At 44.6% G+C, this 18,492-nt stretch overlaps 2 protein-coding genes across 2 annotated transcripts in view; one reads left to right on the forward strand and one right to left on the reverse strand.

Moving 5' to 3' along the window:
- Window positions 1-2,227, reverse strand: part of LOC121362480 (spermatid perinuclear RNA binding protein) — a 59,206-nt gene extending 56,979 nt beyond the window's left edge. Inside the window, exon 1 of the mRNA XM_041484020.1 lies at window positions 2,117-2,227. The gene's annotated coding sequence lies outside the window, so the exon portion shown is untranslated. The remainder of the gene's footprint in view (window positions 1-2,116) is intronic.
- The window catches only part of CRB2 (crumbs cell polarity complex component 2), a 53,965-nt gene continuing 37,606 nt past the window's right edge, over window positions 2,134-18,492 (forward strand). Inside the window, exons 1-3 of the mRNA XM_041484010.1 lie at window positions 2,134-2,263; window positions 2,862-3,031; window positions 9,851-9,914. The gene's annotated coding sequence lies outside the window, so the exon portion shown is untranslated. The remainder of the gene's footprint in view (window positions 2,264-2,861; window positions 3,032-9,850; window positions 9,915-18,492) is intronic.

Raw genomic sequence — 18,492 nt, forward strand, 5'->3', positions numbered from 1 at the left:
CCTCGTATTCAGCCTGTCAACCACACAGAGCTAGAACTGATACTTTGTGCAGAGGTGAAAAATACTGCCAGTAGTTCAGGAGAAGCGACGAGTCTGGATGAACAGCCCGTGCAAAGAAAGCCCTTTATAAAACCAGGACTAACCAAACTCGCAAGACTAAAGATTCTCTTTGAACTACACATGCCAAAGCAGCACCAGACTGGCACCACCAATGATGATGTTCTGAGGAACAGAGCACTGAAAACATTAAACCCTCACTGTTAGTAGTCCTACCCTCTCTTCTCCACATGTCTCCATGCATTCTACACAACATGAAGCAAAGGAAAATGGTTGGAAAGCTCCAGACAGAAGAAAAGTATACACGCCAAAAACTTCCAGAGACAAGTCTAACTTCCTAAAAATGACCAGGAATTTGGTAGCAGCTACAGCCAGCTGCAGTCTGCTGACAGATTTCTCCTTCCTCTCCACACTGGCAGGAAATAACTCCAACCCAGCTTGCACACCTTCCATGGAAGAGGTGGGCTCGCTAAATTCTTGGAAAGCGCTTTTGCTCTTCAGAGAGAGAACAAGAGCCTTGAGCAAACACAGGAGCACAGCAGTGCAGCCCCTCCAGAGACACTGCCAGGCCTTCCTCGCTTCCCATTCCAGAAGTTTTGTTCTAAGGCCTCCCCTCCAAGCAGCCAGCACTGCTCCATACTCCTTCCTTCCTTCCTCTCTGCCACCACGGCTGCTTCCTTTGGGTCTCAAAAATGGTTACCATGTCTTTAAAAATCAAAGAAGACTAGACCAAGTTTGCAAACAGTCCTTTCTTCTCCATTCTTTCTGAAGATGTTAAAGTAGTCTGCATGAATGGAAGAAATTATTTTAATTTTCTGTCTTTACCGTAGAAGGCCAGGCTTCAAATGTTTGCTAGAACACAAGTATTTTAATTTAAGTTAAACAGCCCAGTTATTTTAATTAACTTACAGTTTCATAAACATTTTTTGGAACTGGAGATCTGAAATATGTGCTATTCTTCACGATAATCTCCACTTAAATCTTTCTTTGCTTTAACCACACTTAGCATTTCTGAGCTGTCATGACAAAGTACAATAAAACTTCTAAAAACTGTTAACAAACTAGAGGACACAGATACAGAAAAAAATTAATTCCAACGTATCTAGGACCCCCCACATTATAAATTTTCGCTTCTGCCATACCCTGTGCGGGAGCTGCTTGGAATGCTCACTCTCTTCTTTCTGTAAATCACAAGGCACCATTTTCAGAGCCACGTAAATAAATAATAAGACATTTAGCCAGATAATGCATATTTCCACTTTGACTCAAAACTCAAGTTTTGCTCTACTCAGTGGCAGGCATATGACTCGCTGGTTATCCCTTTCACGCTCTCACTTCCAGAAGGGATAGCGGGTTAATGATTACAAAATCCAGTGCAAAGCAAATACAGAATGAAAGAGGAGGAAAAACCCAAACAAACCATAGACCATAACGCTGATGAGCGCGCTCGGAGCCAGGAGCCTGCCCGGGCCCGGAGGGACTCGGCTGCCCCGCGGGGCCGGGGCGCGGAGGGCGCTGCACCGACCGCGCCGGAGCGAACTTCGGGCCGAGCCCCGAGCCCCGGCGGGAGCCGCCCAGCCCGCACCTGGCCGGGACCGCCCGGGGACACCGCGAGCAGCGGCCCCGCTGCGCCCCGGCCCCGCCGCCAGCTGCGCGCCCCGCACAGGTGCGCGCCCCGCGAGCAGGTAACGCGCTCCGGACAGGTGCGCGCCCCGCCGGCAGGTAACGCGCCCCGCAGCCGGCGGAGGGCCGGCCGGCCGCCCGCGCACGGCGCCGCCGAGCCCCTCTCCCGGCTCCGCGGCCCCGTCCGGCTCCTCCGGCTCCGCAGCGCCGAGCGGGGCTGCGCACGTGACCGCGCCCCGCGCCCCCATAGGCTGCGGCTGCCGGGCAACGCGCGCCCGCCCCTTCCCTGCACCTGAGAGCGCCCTACGCCAATTGCGTACGGAGTACCGCGCCGCCCTGCGCCAGCTCCGTAGCGCCGCGGACCCGGCCGTTTCCTGCAGGCCGGCGCAGCCTTACGGAATTGGCGTAGGTCGGTTCTGCCCGCAGGGCTCCCCACCTGCGGCCGTTGCTCCCCGAGCAGCCCGCGCGGTCCCGCCCGCCGCCTCGGAAGCGGCGCTGCCGCTTGGAGCGCTCCGTGGCCGCGCGGTGCGGGAGCGGTTGAGCCGCACCTGGAAACGCCGCTTGCGTAGAACCCCTCCAAGAGGTCGGTGTGTGTTACGGAGTCTCCGTAATGTCGTCAGCGCGGGCGCCGCACCTGAGGGCTCCCGCCGCGCTAACGGCGTAGGCGCGAGCGTGCCGGGCGCAGAGTGCGCAGCGCTGAGGGCACGGGCTGGGCAGGTGTGTGAGGGCAGGGCCGGCCCGGCCCCGGCCGCGCTCGGGGCTCCGAGGCGGGCACCGACAATGCGGCGGTACCGGCGCTACAGCGACCCCGGCCCCGGCCGCGAACGTGAATAGCTCCGGCAGCCCCGGCCCCGCCGGCTGAGGGGGGCGCCGGGCGGGCCCGGGGGCAGGGCTGAGGGGAGGGGGCCAGGGCAGGGCCTCGGCCCCTCACGCCGCGCCCGACCTTGGAGGGTTTTAACATCCCGCTGCCAAATCCAAAGAAAGAGCAGGTTCCCAAACTGAGCTGAGGAATAGGGTTACCATGTGAGCAGTTGAGCTCTCTGTGGAATCTTCCTTGTGGTTGAGGTCCTTGTGGAATCCTCAGTGGTTGGGGACAAAGCAAGGCACTTTCGTGGTGTGTTTGGGCAGGTTGGGATGCACAAGGAGTGTGGTGGTCAATGATTTCCATCTTTCTCTTCTAGAGATCAAGACAAATGGGTTTAAGTTAGTGTTCAGCTCCCTGCAATAGCTCTTCCCAATCCCAGAGAGGTGGCTGTTCTAGAGCACACGGGCACTGCAGTGGAGGTGGAGAGAGCTCCCAGAGCTGATGTTCATCGCGCTCCAGAGCAGCCCTGACGAGCAGAACCTTTAGGTATGAGGAGAGAGAGAGCTGAGTCTGATGGATTTTCTTTCTTCTTTGTATGTGTGGTACATAGAACAGTTACAGAACTTCATAATCCTTCAGCATTCCATGTGCGTCAACACTCAAATGGCCAATATAGTCACTTGAGTGCTTCAGAATTTCTGCCAAATTTTCTAGGTTAAGTGCCTTTTTGAACTCAGCTTCTAGCATACATGTGCATGGCAATCATATTCAATATCACTTTTTATACTTTTCAAAACTGATTTTATACAGGCTGTGAAGATGAAAGACTGGGGTGCTCTATTCCAAAATAATCAGTACACAACGTGCTGCGCTGAAGCAGCCTCTGAGGGAACTTTGGCCAAAGACCATAGGATCAGGAGATTTGTGGTGCTAAAGTGAAACAGTAACTTTCATTCAAAAGAGTGATTTCAGCATTAGAGTGGAAGTGGAAAGCACGTGTGCATTAATAACTTTACATGCAGGGAGAGGTCCACCTTGTTCCAATTAGACTTACATTTTGTGTACTCCTTTGCAAGCCTGTGGCTGAAATGTCACCCTGGTTCTGAACAGTCAGACGTTGCTCTGCCTTTGTAACAGACTTTTATCTTGTCATGTTTGAGGATAGAAAGGAGAAACAAATATGAAGAATCTCAGTTACTGCTTTCATGTCTTAGATCGAGAGATTTCAAAGCGATGAATGAATTTAGCCAAATCTCTTGTGTGACCTTAAAATATTAGTGTGGGCCTTGAAAAGAGGCAGAAGATAATAGCTGGAAATCAAGGACTGGTCCAAGGACTTAACGTAAGAACAGTTTTATTTGAAATTGATTGCATCAAATAGAGACACAGCATAAATACAGCATGGAGGAAGGCTGCTGGGTGGATGGTGGGATGGGAAGGGGCAGCTGTGAAATGAGTGGCTGTGCAGTGCAGCTGGAAATGTAGTGAGGAGGGAAAAACCTGCAAGAAATGGCACCTCAGGTACTGGGTTATTGCAGAGGTACAAGAAAGATGTTTTCAGCTGTGGTCTGAGTGAAATCTTGAATTTTTCTGTTGAGTTCTCCCTTGGGCTAATGATTTGCCAAGGGCAAAAGCACAGGGGAAAGGGGATTGATGGATTAATTTAGAATACAGGGGATTGGAAGAGCTTTGGCTCTGCAGTACAAGGATATACATTTAACAAGGAAAAGAACATCTGAGGCTTGGAAAAAAGTTAACATCTGTCTTTAGGCTTCATGGAATGAAAAGGAAGAAAATTGAATTCATAGCTCTAAGTATAGTCAATAAAAGATGGGGATTGAATTATACCAAAAACAACATGGAATTAAGAGTTACCTTGGTGAAAGTTGAAGTAATTAACAATAATCATGCTCTTTCTTGGGACAAAATACTGGCATAGAAATAATTATTTTTTTAAGATATGTAACTACAATGGAAATGATGTGTGTTTCCTCCAGGTTTTTCCATAGAAATGGTTAAGACATTGTCCTGTGTGCTTGAATGTTACCTGCACGCCTTGGACAGCCGAGGGCCCTCTGCGAGGCGCTGCTGGGTGCTGCCAGTGTGGAGGTCGGAGTGAGGCAGGAGCTGGCCTGTGCAGCGGGGATGGCCACTGGGGATGCACTTCTGCCCCAATGCTGCACTGAGCACCGAGTGCCCGTTAGCTACAGGACAGGGGAAACCCCTAAGTGAGCAAGGATGAAATGCAGCCTGTCAGATTGCAAGTGTTTGGTATTGTTTACAGACAAATGGCAATGCTCCTGTAGTGCCCGAGGGAAGAGGGATTTCTTTCTTGTTATAACTCAGAAATCTCTGTTTGAGACTTACCATTGTCCAGTGACCCAGTTCTTTATGGGTTTCAAATTCTGCCTATAGACATATACTAAAGTTAATGGGATTTGTGCAAAGATAGCTGAGGACAGAATTTGAATGGCAGAAAATAATTTCTTGTGCATGTCTTTTAAAAATCTTCATAGAAAGAGCTGTCTTTATGTGGGAAATTAGTCTCATAAGATTGATATAGCAAAGAGTTTTATTTTGAAAAATCCTTACAAGATCTGTATTAATTTTTATTTTAAAGTGTATCTCAGGCATGGAAGGGAGAGAATCAAGGGGGTAAGTATCCAGTGTAGAGGACACTTAAAAACTGAGAATTTGTGCTGCAAAACAAAAGATTATATGATTTATGCTAGCAGTCATTTGTGTACTTAACTCTTCACCAAGTTTTACATAGTGCTTGCTAGTATCTGTTGCAACCCTGAATGATTCTCTGACTTTGAGCTAGAGCAAAGGAGATAAAATGGTACTGGAGGAAAATTAGACACCAGGAAAGGAGAAATCACACCACGAAATGTTGCACAGGGCTCCTCAAGTCCCAGAGCAGGCTCTGCAGGGTAACATTTCAGAGATCTTTTAAGCAATAGGGATGAGGATCAGCTTGAAAAGCAAGCAAAACTGGAACTAAGGAGATGGGAAATACTTTCAGGTTATGACTAATGCAATTATTAGAGCGGCTACTGAAGGCACTGTGGTGGATTTAGCTTCAAATAAGAACAGAAGTTATGCCATGTGTGATTGATTCCAGGTTGGGTTACAATTTAGAAGTGCAATTAGTGAGTCATCTGTTACTTTATATCAATTATTGAAAACAGCAAAGGTCTAGGTTAAAAAAAAAAAGAGTGCACGTCTCAATATGTGCTGCTCTGCATGTTAATTTTCTGATTTCACTTTCTTGTTTGAGGTGTCTCAGCTTTGCAGAGTTGAGGTACAGAGTGTTCCTTAAACCAGCACATGAATTGCTCTTGGGCCCTGTCACCCCACCACACTTACCTGCCTTGGCCAGAGCCAGCCCAAAGGCAGTGTCTGCGGTCACCTGCAGGCCTGCAGCTTCCTGAAACATTTGTAAACACGAGTGCTTTAATCTTATTTTTATAGGTGCTGTTTAGGACAGAGGGCAGCGCAGCTCGGCATTCCTGACAGCTCAGTTGTTGTGCAGACTGTGCTGCCCTCAGTGCTCTGGCTGTGTTCTCACCCCATCTGGCAACTGCTCAATGTGTAAAACTTTTCTTCTGGTGGCCATGACAAAACTCATAGCAGTAAACACAGCTTTGAGGGACAGTACCAGGCTCCACGGGGGAATTGATCTGACCCAACAGAGCATTCCTCATGAAATAAGAAGGCCTGGAAGCAAATGATATTACCAACCTTCAGTGGGCATTTAATTACAGTTTCTAATTAAGGTGATGCCCTTAATGGTCATGTGAATTCTCCTGATCTGTACCATGGTGTAACATGACATATCAACCTGGGGTGTTGGTACTTCATCTGCACTTCAGCATTTTGGTGTGAATGAAGGTGTGTGTGCCTGTTGTGCCCATGGGAATGGGGGCTGCAGCTGGTTGCAGGGCACCTCTGCTGTGTGGGCTGTGAGGGAAAAGGGGCAGAAAGGTTCTAGGGTCCTGTTGTCACCGAGCCTGTGGGGTTGGCAGTATCGTATGCAACAAGTTGCACGCTGCAATTTAAGGGTGTGGAGTTGCAAAGCCTGAGCACTGCTCTGTAACTCTGCTCTCTAGACATGCCTGGAACATGTGAACAGAAATCCAAAGCAGGACTGACCTTCGCAGAGCTTCACTGTTTTCAGTCTTGATACTTTGTAATACACATTTGAGATGTGATTCTGTGATCACTGAGCCCTCACAGTGATTGTGGTTGGTGTGGTTTGCACTTGTGTTACTGGGCTTGTAGACATCTGGAAATCAGAGGGCTTTTCTGTTTGTGGGTAGGACATGATATGTGTTTATCTCATATGAATATGAGACAAGTATTTTCATTTATATCAGTGGCAAGTAGATAAATATTTGGGGATATATGTACATCCGTTCTAGAAAAACAGAGATACAGTTGCAAGGATTGTTGTTTTAGGGAAGAGTGTGATTGGACCAGATAAGGGATGACAGGAGTTTGGTACAGGTCCTTAGGACAGATATATTAGGGTGGGTTTTTTAGATTTCCTTTGAAGTTTAAGATTGAAAATCTGCCATCATTCCAAAGCAGAAACAACTTGGGTGGCCTTTTTATCACTAACAGTCAGAGCAGCTAGGCAGGACTCCACTGAAAAGAGGCTCTGTCATACAAGAGGTTTCCCAGGTCAAGATTAAAAGCAAAACAGCTCTCATCACATGAGCCTTTGTACTGCACCCATATTTTCTAAATGCTGTTGGCTTATCTTTAATGTTTATGCTGCTATCAAAAATAAACCCAGCTTCTGTCTCCCCGGGTGTTGTATTCAGCATCAACAGTGAATAGGCTTTTTTATTCCTAAATGCTAATTTCCTTTCTGTTTTCAATCTGTTTCTGGTACAAAAAATTTTTGTTTTCACTGGGTTTGGTTTCTTCCCTCTTCAGTTTTTTAGCTTCATGTTTTCTCCTTCCCATATCTGTTTCTGTCTTGGTAATCAGTATATTTTTGGTGGAAGCAGTAGCTGAGTGTCTGTCAATGACCCTGAAGCCTAGAACTTGAATCAGAGTTTGTTTGAGTGCAGCTGGCAACACAGTCATAATAATTTAAAGAAAAAGCTTTACCAAGATTAATTTTTCATCAGGAGACTGTGGGGTACTCTTAGGAATAATTGTAATTGTCTCACTTTGAACTGTGGTCAGAAATATGGTCTAAAAATCTTGCTGTAATGAGAATTTTGGTTCTAATGAAGGAGTGTTATAACTTCATCAAAAATGTTGTGATACTAGAGCCAGAATTCAATGGCATTTGGAAACTGCTCCCAGGCTGTACCCTTGGGATAAAACACTGACCTTGCTGAAGCTGGTGAGGGTGTTTGCTGTAGGCACCAGTACCCAAACCCAACACAGGATGTGGCTTGGAGCAGATTGTGAGCCTCATGCTGGTTCATCTCCAAGTGGCTGAGGCTCCAGAGCAAACAGAGAAGGTCCAGCATGCTGAAGCCTGCAGGTGACAAATGGGTGTTGACCAGCACCAAAGGCTCTTTGCAGTCTGCTTTGTCTCCTCTCTGATGATGTGCTGTCCCCTCATGCTGCACAAACTAGAAGTGACCTTTCCATATTTGAGACTCTTCACTCCATGTAGCCATGAAGCTGCTGCTGAGCTGACTGGTTTTGTCACATAATGTGATAAATGGAAAACAGATCTGCAACAGATACAAGTCATATTCCAGACTTTAGGCATGTACCTCAAAATTTCATCAACTTTGATGTGCCAAATGTTATCTAAATGTGGATATGCAGTAGCTGGAGATGTCAGGGAGCTGTGACTAGCAAATGAGCTGTGTGTCTGCTGAAACACTGAGGAAGATTTGGATGCCTGTGTCGTAGGAGGTATGGAGACTGCAATGCTGACTATCACTTTTGAAGTGTATCACATTTCTCTCAAAGGGAAAATTGAGCCCAGTCTGTAAAGAGGGTGGACAGCCCAAATGTTTGGACAAATAGTTATCCTTGTGATGAGCATTTACAGTAAAGGATCTCTCAGGGTTTTCTCACCCCATTGTGAGTCCAAAATGGTCAGATTAGGCATTTGAGCAGAAATGTACCTGTATTTTGGGAAGAGTATATTTTACATGTACTTTCCCAAGTTTGCTTGCATTAAGAGTGGAAAGTTGAGCACTGTTGGTGTATCTTGTATCCTCGTTCTTTTTATTTTAATTAACCTGCCAAATATTTTTAATATGTGCATGTAGTGCTATCCTATTTGGCCTTCCTGTTACAGATGCTGTGCAGCAGTTCTCCCTCATCCTCTGGTGTTCAGCCTTTCTATCAGTTAAATAAATGTAAAAATTCTATTACATGCAAGTGTCCACAGCACTATAACTTTTTATTTATCCTGCTTGTTCTTTGATGACCTAAATTATTTCAGCTGTTCTAATTACTTATTTAAGAACTATTGATCTCTCAGGTTTTTTTGTGGGAGGACTTATGGAATAGTGTGTCTCACAAGCAGCATTATAGCTGCCTGCAAATTAAGGCAAGCAGATAGACTGTAGTAATGCTGTAGTAACCAGCTTATTTTAGGTGGCTTATTTTAGGCTAAGTTTTATCTGAAATATTTATGTACTCATTTAAATGCTAAAGAGCTGGGGTTCCTGCAGTCCTGAGCACACAGCTGTATGTCAGGCAGCAGTTGTGTCCTTAGTGGAAAACCCCCCAGTTGTGTTCTGAAGGCATTCAGCAGCTGGGGCCCTTTGCTAGAAACCTGGAAGCTCAGGTGCTGGGCTTTTAGCCTTCTCTGTCACTGTGGTTTGCAGAGTGTAACACTAAAATCTTTAAATTCTTCTGTGCTTTAGGTCATCCTGGCTATGAAATGGGAGACAGTGGGGATTTCCTGAGGGTTTAGAGAGCTTGCTTCATAATTTGTGTTTGAAGCCAGCATGGTGTGTTTGTTGTAGATATCATTTAGTGTAACAAGGTTTTGTTATGTGCAAAATTAAAGTATTTTTAAATTATAGGGAAATGTAAATGTGAAAGCCAAAGGAAAAAAGAGATTCTGCTGTTTCCTTTTGGTTTTGCTGCATTGTGCATCTTGCTGTTAGTCCCAAGCTGTGTTAGCACTCCCGCTGGATAACGATCTGCCCTCCTCCCAAGGGACAGCACAACGCAGGCAAAGCTGCTCCTCTCTTCTGTGCTCACTAATTGATCTCTGGCTTGGCCACTTCCAGCAAGGTCACAGAACTGGCAGCTATAAAAACAGTGTTCTGTGGAAAATTTAAAGGGGAACAGTAGAAGTACCTAGGATTGGATTATAATTTTTTTTTAATTCATAGACAATTTATTGAATCTTCTATTTTATGTCTGCAGAAGTCTGAGACTTGGAAAGGACTGAGAGCAGAAGATTGTCCGTTGTGACCTGTTCCTGCAATTTGTGGGTGAGCCCTATCCTGCAAATTGCTCTTTTCTCACTTTGTAATTCCACTTCCATTTTTATTAGAACACTGCATGAGTATTCCTATTCAGATCCTGTAAGGGCAAAATGATTCCTAAGCAAGTATTATGTGATCTTCTCAAATTTTTTTCTTTGCAGAAGGTTTGTCATGCTTGCCTTGAAAGGCATTCATGTGTTTGGGTTTTGTTTTCTTTTTGCAAAAGTGCTTGCAATCATTTATGCTGCTTTCCCAGAGCTGACTCTTGATTAGTTCAGGCGCTTTACCATTAGAAAGGTGATGGAAATTTGGAGCTAAAAACCTGGACAAGCACCAACCACAGGCTGTCAGTGTGGCAGCACCGTGTCACTCACTGAGCACCGTGCCAGTCCCTGTCATTGTCACGACAGGGCCTTTCTGGGGCTGTGCTCAGCAGGGACAGCTCCAGGCACAGGAGAGCTCCCACAGCCCTGCCCAGGCCACTGTGTGCCTGCCTTAAAGCTGGGTGCCATGCTGCAGGGAGAACTGCAAATAAAAACATGCACTAGCACAGCTTCTTTACTTGAAAAGCAGAAGACTGTACAGGGTTTGAATAAAGGAAATGGGCCAAATTCTGTGAAGGCAAGGCTGGAATACTGAGGGCAGAATGAAGCTGTGCTGCATTATTAGAGGATTCATGAATGGTGTGGCAGAGAGGGGGAAAAGGGCTTGGGTGACCTGGTGTGATCTAAAAATACATAGAATGTGCTATACAGAGTCATAGCTGTTGTAGCATCTTTAAAGGATAAAATATGCAGCTTCCTCTGAATGGGAGGATGGCAGGGTCTCACAAAGCAGGCGTTCAGAAGCACCTTGTGTGGAATACTGTTCATTCACATGATGCAAATCACAGTGAGTAGCATACACTGTCTTTATAGTTGCTCTCAATAAGCTGGTAATTGAATTATCAGCTAAATATTGAAAGATTAGACACCATGTCTTTGGGAGAGGGGTGTAGAAGCAAGCCTGACTTGATTATTGCATCAAATCAATATTCTGTTCATTGTGAGTTGAAGCAAATAGTTGATGGTTCAGAACTCCTTATGCTACTTCTGTTACAAAGAACTCTGCCAGTGTTTGGTGTTTCAACTCTTGTGTGAGACATGATACTGCAGAGAGGGAGCAGAAAAAAATTAAATTGTGTTAAATTGTCATAAGCCCCTGAGCTGATGAACTGGTGTGATACTGTTTGTTCCACTAGAGCTCGAAGCGATTAATTAAATAAGCGTTTATTTGAGTCTTTAATTTGTCTATAAATATGTATAGTAACTAATGAGGAGGCAAGAAATCGTCTTGAGAGTCACCTTGAGCAGAGGATAAGCATTCCTGGTGCATTCCTGGGAAGCAGCGCTGTGGTGACGGTACCCAGCTTCTGCCACCGCGTGGCAGCTGCAGCTCAGTGCCGGGCCGGGCCGGCTGCAGAGCTGTGCTGCTCCTGCTCAAGGGAAGGTCATTGTGCCTCAGGGAAAGACAAAAGCACACATATTCCTTCTGCAAAATCACACCTGGAGTTTCAGATGTTCTCCCTGCACAAACCAAATGTCAGCCTGTGTGTGGGGCTGTATCTGAAGTTGACAGTGTCTGTTTTCTGCATGAAACTTGCTTCAGGGAGCAGGGTTAGTGTTTCACCCAGTGCGAGGCACAATCTAAGGAGGAGGTGGGGTGGAGGTGGAGAGATGTTCTTTGTTGATGTCTGGCTATGGAAATGCATAAGGACAGACCAACCTGTAAAACTGTCTCAGAGGATTAATCCTTTATCCACTATCGCTTCTCTAAATAGTCTGTATTTATTCATGTATAATACAACTGTGCATTTAAAGTGAAAAAGAGTAAGTAGAAAACAAAAGCAAATGGAAAGAAGAGTATGGAAGTAAGGGCTGAAGGTGGAGTTTTTGTACTCATGCATGATTTGTGTATGTATACATTTATTATAGATCCACTATAAGTAGCAATGGCAGAACTTGGGATAATGGTTAGTGTTGACTAATGATATAATGATTAAAGTTGATTTTTGTTTCCAAGGGACCTTACAGCCAGATTATATGGCATTACAAGAGGTGATTCATGTCTGTGCCTCACAAAAATGGGGAAGGTGTAAATATTGACTTAGAGTAGAAAAACAGTTATTACAGCCAACGGAATGGTAAAACTGCAGATTAGACAAATGCCATACATTATTACAAAGCCCTGACTGATATGAAAGGCATGATCTGTGTTTAAACACTTGACATTAAGTAAGTTAGATTTTATAGGTTTAAAGTACCTATGGATTACATTATTCTTGAAGAGTACTTGGGTTAAATAAGAGCACAGCAGGATCTAGGGGAAGTAATTGCTCTCCAGCAATGGAAATGTGCTCCTCTGAGGGGGCAGCAGGGATTGCTGAGCAGGATGAGACAGCTCCTTCCGTGAGAATGGGTGTGCAAAACGTCTGGGAATGGCAGGCTTCCATTAGACTGGAGAGAGCCTGGTGCAGAGCACAGTCATGTCTTATCCTGGGAGGAAGAGCCAGTGCACAGTGCTGCTTCCTTCCACCACAATTCCTGCGTGCCCTCTGCTCCATACATAATTCAGATGCAATGCATAATTAAAGGACTATAAAGCCACACTTACTTTCATGTATTTAAATTCCTTGATGAGCCATAGATGGGCTTTGCCTGATCTGTGCTTTTGCTTTGCCTGTTTCTGTAGTTTGTTGAAACAGTGAGGACCACGGCCCAGTGAGTCAGCAGCTCCTGAGAACCACTTCCAAAATACTAATCAGTGCTAACTGTCGGGATTAGTATTCTGTTAGAAAAAAGTATAGCTGTTATATATATAACAAAGAATAATTAATTTGCAGTATCACAGATTCACTTCCTCTGTTAGCAACATCTTTGTAAAGCACAGCCTTTTCAAAGTAAAACACCCTAACTTTTGAAGGGTACAGATGTAACAGTAGCAGCAAAAGAGTTCTGCCTTGAATGGCCTAGACTGTGATCCTTCCTAGGAATAGTGTCTGTGTGGCAGCTGAGTGTGTACAACATCTGTTTTCTCATACAGGTCTGCAATAAAGCCTGGCTTGCACAAAAGGGAAAACAATAGTACATCTTGAACTTTCTCCCTGTTCCTTTCTGTTCTAGATTCCTTCTCTTTTAGATCAGTAGTTTGTGACTGGATCACATGATGGTATTTCCAGTACTTCCAGTGCTGTAATTGCTCTGTGTGGAAAGCATTGCTGAGGTGCCCTGGGCCTTTGCATTTCAAACATTGGATGTGTAACATTTTATATATTTAATCACCATCAAGTAGAGTGTTTGGATCCAAGCTATTTAGAGCAACTGTCTGTGCTATTGCAACCCACTCAGGGCCCTGAGGGAGACCTATGAACAGAGAGAAGCCTCAGATTTCTTTGAGTAATTCAGTATTGCCAAATACTTTGGTTTGCTACAGCTGCTGGAGAAGTATTGGGAAGATCTAACCAGAGAACATGGTGTTAGAAAAAATCTGTTTAAAGATTCAGGAGATTCAGGAAAATGCTGCTGCTTTCTCCTCTGAGCACCAGAACTGTGCAGAAAACATAACTTATGTTGAATATGAGGTAGAAATCAATATCTGAAACATTCTTCAAAAACAGAATTGAAGGCTTACATCCTTTTAAGCTCATGGAGGAGCCTCTTCTTTGCTTGAACAAGTTACTGTTTACAGCAATTTTTCTTTGTTTGAATGAGTTACTGTTTACAGCAATTTTAATAAAGTATCTTCTGGCAAAAAGACTAAGTTGTAACATCTCCAAACCTTTTCTAGATGAAACAGTGTCCTTCAAAATCCACACTGCTCACTTGAACCTTGCTTGCATGTGTTGTGATGGGAATACCTAGTCTTTGATAAACTGTATTAAGCCTTTTCCATTTTGTCTTGATAACATTTAGTTCCTTCCACTTTTGGCATGTTTCTTTTCTGTACTTTCCCTTTTTTTTTTCTCCTTCTGCAAACAAACAACCCACAGGATTGTTCTGTCACTTGGCACCTCTCAGGAGCTCCACTACTCAGAATTTGCATGAATACTCATGCAAGCAGTTTAATTCCAGGGCTCCTTCCAACGCCAGGCCATGGATCTGCTGTGCTACTGCTGTAGCCCTCACCCTGCCCAGTACCAGGACCTGCCCTGCTCCATGGTGTGGATCCCCTGCCCATCCTTGGGGGATGTCAGACCCTCTGTCTCTGAGGTTAAGTACCTGTGCTTATCCCAGCTTGTAGTAATTGAGGCATTTTCTGACAGGTCACTACAAACAGGATTTCACAACACGAGGATCTCAAGCAGAGGGGCTCTCACTTTATTCTTTTTTCTGTTTCACACTTTGTTATGACACCTCCATCTGTTTGCTGTTCTGTGCTTGTATCATTGCTGTGAGAAGATAATGCCATTGCATCTTCTCTCTAAAGACAGAATAGATGATACAAAATTTTCCTCAAAATTTGCATGATCCAGCAGTTTTGACTCACTGGACAGCTGTTATTCAGGACTTATTCCTTCTCTATATAGATTTTCTGACCTTTGACAATCTTGTGACCATCACAACCTGCTGGAATGTGGAAGGAAAGAGCTCCCTAGGAGCAGGTTCTCCATTGGCCTGAACCAAAGCCTCCTGTAATTGTTAGCTGTCTTTAATTTCTTCTTTGGGCTTTGAGTCAGATGCTAAGTGTAGAAGGTACATAGTAATTAGGGATCTGTCTGGCTTCTTCTGGCACTCTGACTGCTACCTGTTGTCCCATGAATAGCCATTATTGCCAGCCTTTGAATTGGGATGAATTTATCTGCTCCTTCACTGTACAGTAATTGATACCTGCATTTATGATACTGCATTGTACAATGCAGTAAAAATGTATTTCTGCTTTGGCAACACTTATGCTGTACAGAAACAAGCTGGCTAGCACTTAGAAAATGCACTTGCAGGTGGAAGGTACAGGATGCAGAAACTGCAAGTCTGAGGAAGGTACAGAAAAAGCCCTTTCTGTATCCATGGGTTTGTACTGCCTTTCCCTGGATTCTTCCACAGCAAGGTCTGATCTTATGGAGGATTTTGAGTATTCTGTTTCTCAGAGAGGATTCTTAAAGAGTGTGATGTGGGTTGTGAAATGTTTAACTTTTCCTGTAGCAGCAGGAAAACAATGTAATTGTTTTTGAGTGCCTTTCCCTAAGCAATGGACTTTAGTTGAAGCACTTGCAATTGCTGAGTTCATATTGCTGCTCCTATCAGGGCAGCTGTTGGGGCAGTTCCTGTGCTTGCACTGTCATGTGTGTGGTGCTGCTGAGGAGTTGGGGAGCAGCAGTAACCTCCTGACCCTGTGGGAATGCAATCCCAACAGCAGCCCTGGTCAGATACTCATCTGAGTGAGGCCATGAGCGAAGGTTTGTGGTGAGGGCCAGGCATGTCTGTCGTGTTTAGCACAGTGTAGTCTGCTTCCTTCTCTTCAACACTTTGTCTGCAAAAAACTGAGTTTTTCTTGTCATAATTGGTTTTGTGCCTTATTAACTGTTAGTCTCTGTGCCAACATACATAATGACTGTGCTCTGTTGTGCTCACCATTGTCTCTGTTGTGGCTTGGTTTTCAGGATGTGAGTTTATTTTCTTTCCCATCCGATGGTGGCATAGTGGGCCACAGTGGGGAGGGGTCATTAAGGCTGAGTCAATAGATCTTTGTGCATTAGCTGATGCTCAGCTGCAGCTGCTGCAGCTGCCAGTCCATCCCACAGGCTGCTCCTGGAGCAGGACCTTCTGCAGAGGCACTGCCTTAGGAAAGGACGTGCCGTGGTTCCAATCTGTACTACCTTGAAAGGAGCACATTGCTCTTGCATTGCTATTGAGCAGTGTAATTCAGAGCATTCTCTGAAAAGTGAAGTGGCCAGAGCAGACACAATAACAGCTCCATCAAATATTGATAAAGTAGGATTATTAATTAGAAGAGGGGTGTAGGATTAAAACGTCCCTTGAGTTGCATTCCCCATTTGATGTGAGAGTGCGGTTTTGTGGTCAGAGAGTGGGAAGCTCAGGATAACTGGAATCTTTTCTCATCTCTTCAATGTGTTTGCTTAATGTCCTTAGTGGTTCAGGGGATTTATAATACTATTGACCAGAGCTGCTAGAATTCTGATATGCTCCTATGGTGGCACTGCTGGGAATGAACTTTACAAGGATATCTCTGTTAGTGTATTTTGGTCTGGTTTGTAACTCATAAAAAAGAAAATCCCCTCTGACCAAGCTGGTAATTTTCAGTCCTCTTGTTCTGGAGTCTTGTCCTCCCTCAAAGAGCTGCATGTCTTTGTGAGAGGGTGAAAACACTGGATCAGTTCCATGGAGCATATGACACTGGACCACTTGGCCCTCAGGTGCAGTGAAGGATAACATTTTGTTTCTGACAGTGTGTGTAGGGCTGAACTAAACAGATATCAAAGCAAAGAGAATTAATTGAATTTCCCAGTTACACAGCCCTGGTGTAAAAAGGAGCTTTCAATGTCTCCCAGTTGAAAAGACACCACAGGTTAGCTATGAGATGTTCTGTTAGAACAAAGCCCTGATCTGCATCACTAATAACAGCTGAGGTCATTAAAATTGAAAGAATTTCCCTTTTAATTTCTTTTGAACAGTATCTGCATTCTCTGTGTCACTGGTGTTAACTTTTCTTTTCCCGCAGTTCTGGTCCATCAGGACAGTGCAGTAAGGATTTATTTTCCTCTTAAGGTTCTTCCTGGTTCTAATATTCTAATTAGAAGAAGTGGTTTAGACCTGTTATAATTATACAGGTTCTGTAAATTCATTCTTCCATGCCTGTGCACAAACTGTGTGTTCTTGGGTCCCTCAGAATGTGTCTGTGCAGCAGCAGTCTAACATCCCTGTGTGCCTCAAGGCTCTTTCAGCTGATAGAACTCTCCAATCTGAAGCATCTTCTCTTTTTTTTTTCCCCTCTTCCCCTTCTGAGTGTTTCCCTGCTCTCTCTAGAGCCATTAGGTGCTCTGACTATGCACTTCAGGAGATCAATATGCTTTTGGCATTCACAGGCATTATTATTCTGAGACTGTACGACTGGTATGTATTCATCCTATTAACATCTGCTCAAAATTCCCAACATCCCAGCACAGCTAACAGAGAATGACCGTGCTGTCCTTGGTCAGGCTCTGTGCAATGGATGTTGACACCTGGTTTATTGTTGGACAGATTCCACTTCCTCTTTTACTTTGTTTTGACCTCATTTCACTCCTGGAAGCTCCATTTCAGCTGGAGATGGATGAATGAACTGGGAAGCTTTGTGTTCACTGCTGCTGTGGCAATTCCTCTGTGTTACTGCCCAAATAAGTTATTTAGTTCCTACACTGGAGGGGCCAGTTCTGACCTAGCAGCAAGATTCCAGCAGCCCTCGAGGATGTGCCTGTAATGGAAGCACCATCTCTGCAAAGCAATAGAAAAAGACAAGAGTGTGCTGGGCAGATTCAATAAATCACTGTCTTTGTGGCTGATGTAACAGAGGATTATGAGCTTTAAAGTCGTAGAAAGAAGATGAACTGTGGCTTTGACTTCAGTGACAACTCTGTGGATATTGAGTGGTGGGAATACCATGTCAGCTTTCTGATTGTAACAGATTGTGGCAATAGGGTTGAATTAGGAGGGAAAGAAACAAGGAAGTTGGAGCTAAGTGTGTCTCAGTGTGGAAGTTAATAGCCATTAATGGGATTGACTGTTTTAAAATCCTGTCTGAAGGATGTAACCTCTTATGAATGGGAAGAAACTGTTTCAAGGGCAAACACATTGTGTTGACATTGCTGGCTTTCCCCCCTGCATTTTGGTTGCTTTGGTTTTCTCATTGCTGTTCTCCCAAAAGTTGGTTGCTATAATAAGAGGTTAGTTCAGATTGTAATGTGCACAAGATTACTTTGGGTTAACTCTGACAGACATAATAAAATTAAAAGTAATAATTTGCTCATTTCAGATTTCAGGGAAATGCCTGTATGATTCCCCAGGTTGAAAGAGGAAATGTTATAACAGCACATACAAGTTGACTTTTTACCTTCCTAAGTGAAAGGAAGCTGTAAAATCTCAGAAATACTGGGTACTGGGCACTGATTAATCTCCATTGTCTGGCCTGAATCAAAGGAAATGCAAAAGCTAAGGGAACCAGTGTTTTAGCAAGCTTTACAGGAGGCAGAAATGGAATTGAAGAAATCTTCACTTAGTCTCATGTATTACAAGTGGCAGTGGTTTGTCATTTTCTCAGAACACACACAGACACACACACATACCCCAAATAGATTTTCTTGCTTCTTGGATTCTTTTTTTTCCAGCATGCTTGCCATAGTGACCTCCTGCAAAGGGAGACTGGCAGAAATATGCAAAGTGCCCTGGTTCAGAGTCATGCACTAAAAAAAGGCTTTGGATCAAATGGAGTTTAAACCTCCAGCCGAAGGTTTTCTGTGAAAATCACTGATGGGCCCTCGTGACCTTCCAGTGACTCGCTGAAGGTGTGGGTTAGCAGAGCCAAGGAGCCACAGACAATTCGGACAGCACG

Source organism: Pyrgilauda ruficollis, unplaced genomic scaffold (assembly GCF_017590135.1).
Source record: "Pyrgilauda ruficollis isolate IOZ18807 unplaced genomic scaffold, ASM1759013v1 scaffold62, whole genome shotgun sequence".
Taxonomy (NCBI): Eukaryota; Metazoa; Chordata; class Aves; order Passeriformes; family Passeridae; genus Pyrgilauda; species Pyrgilauda ruficollis.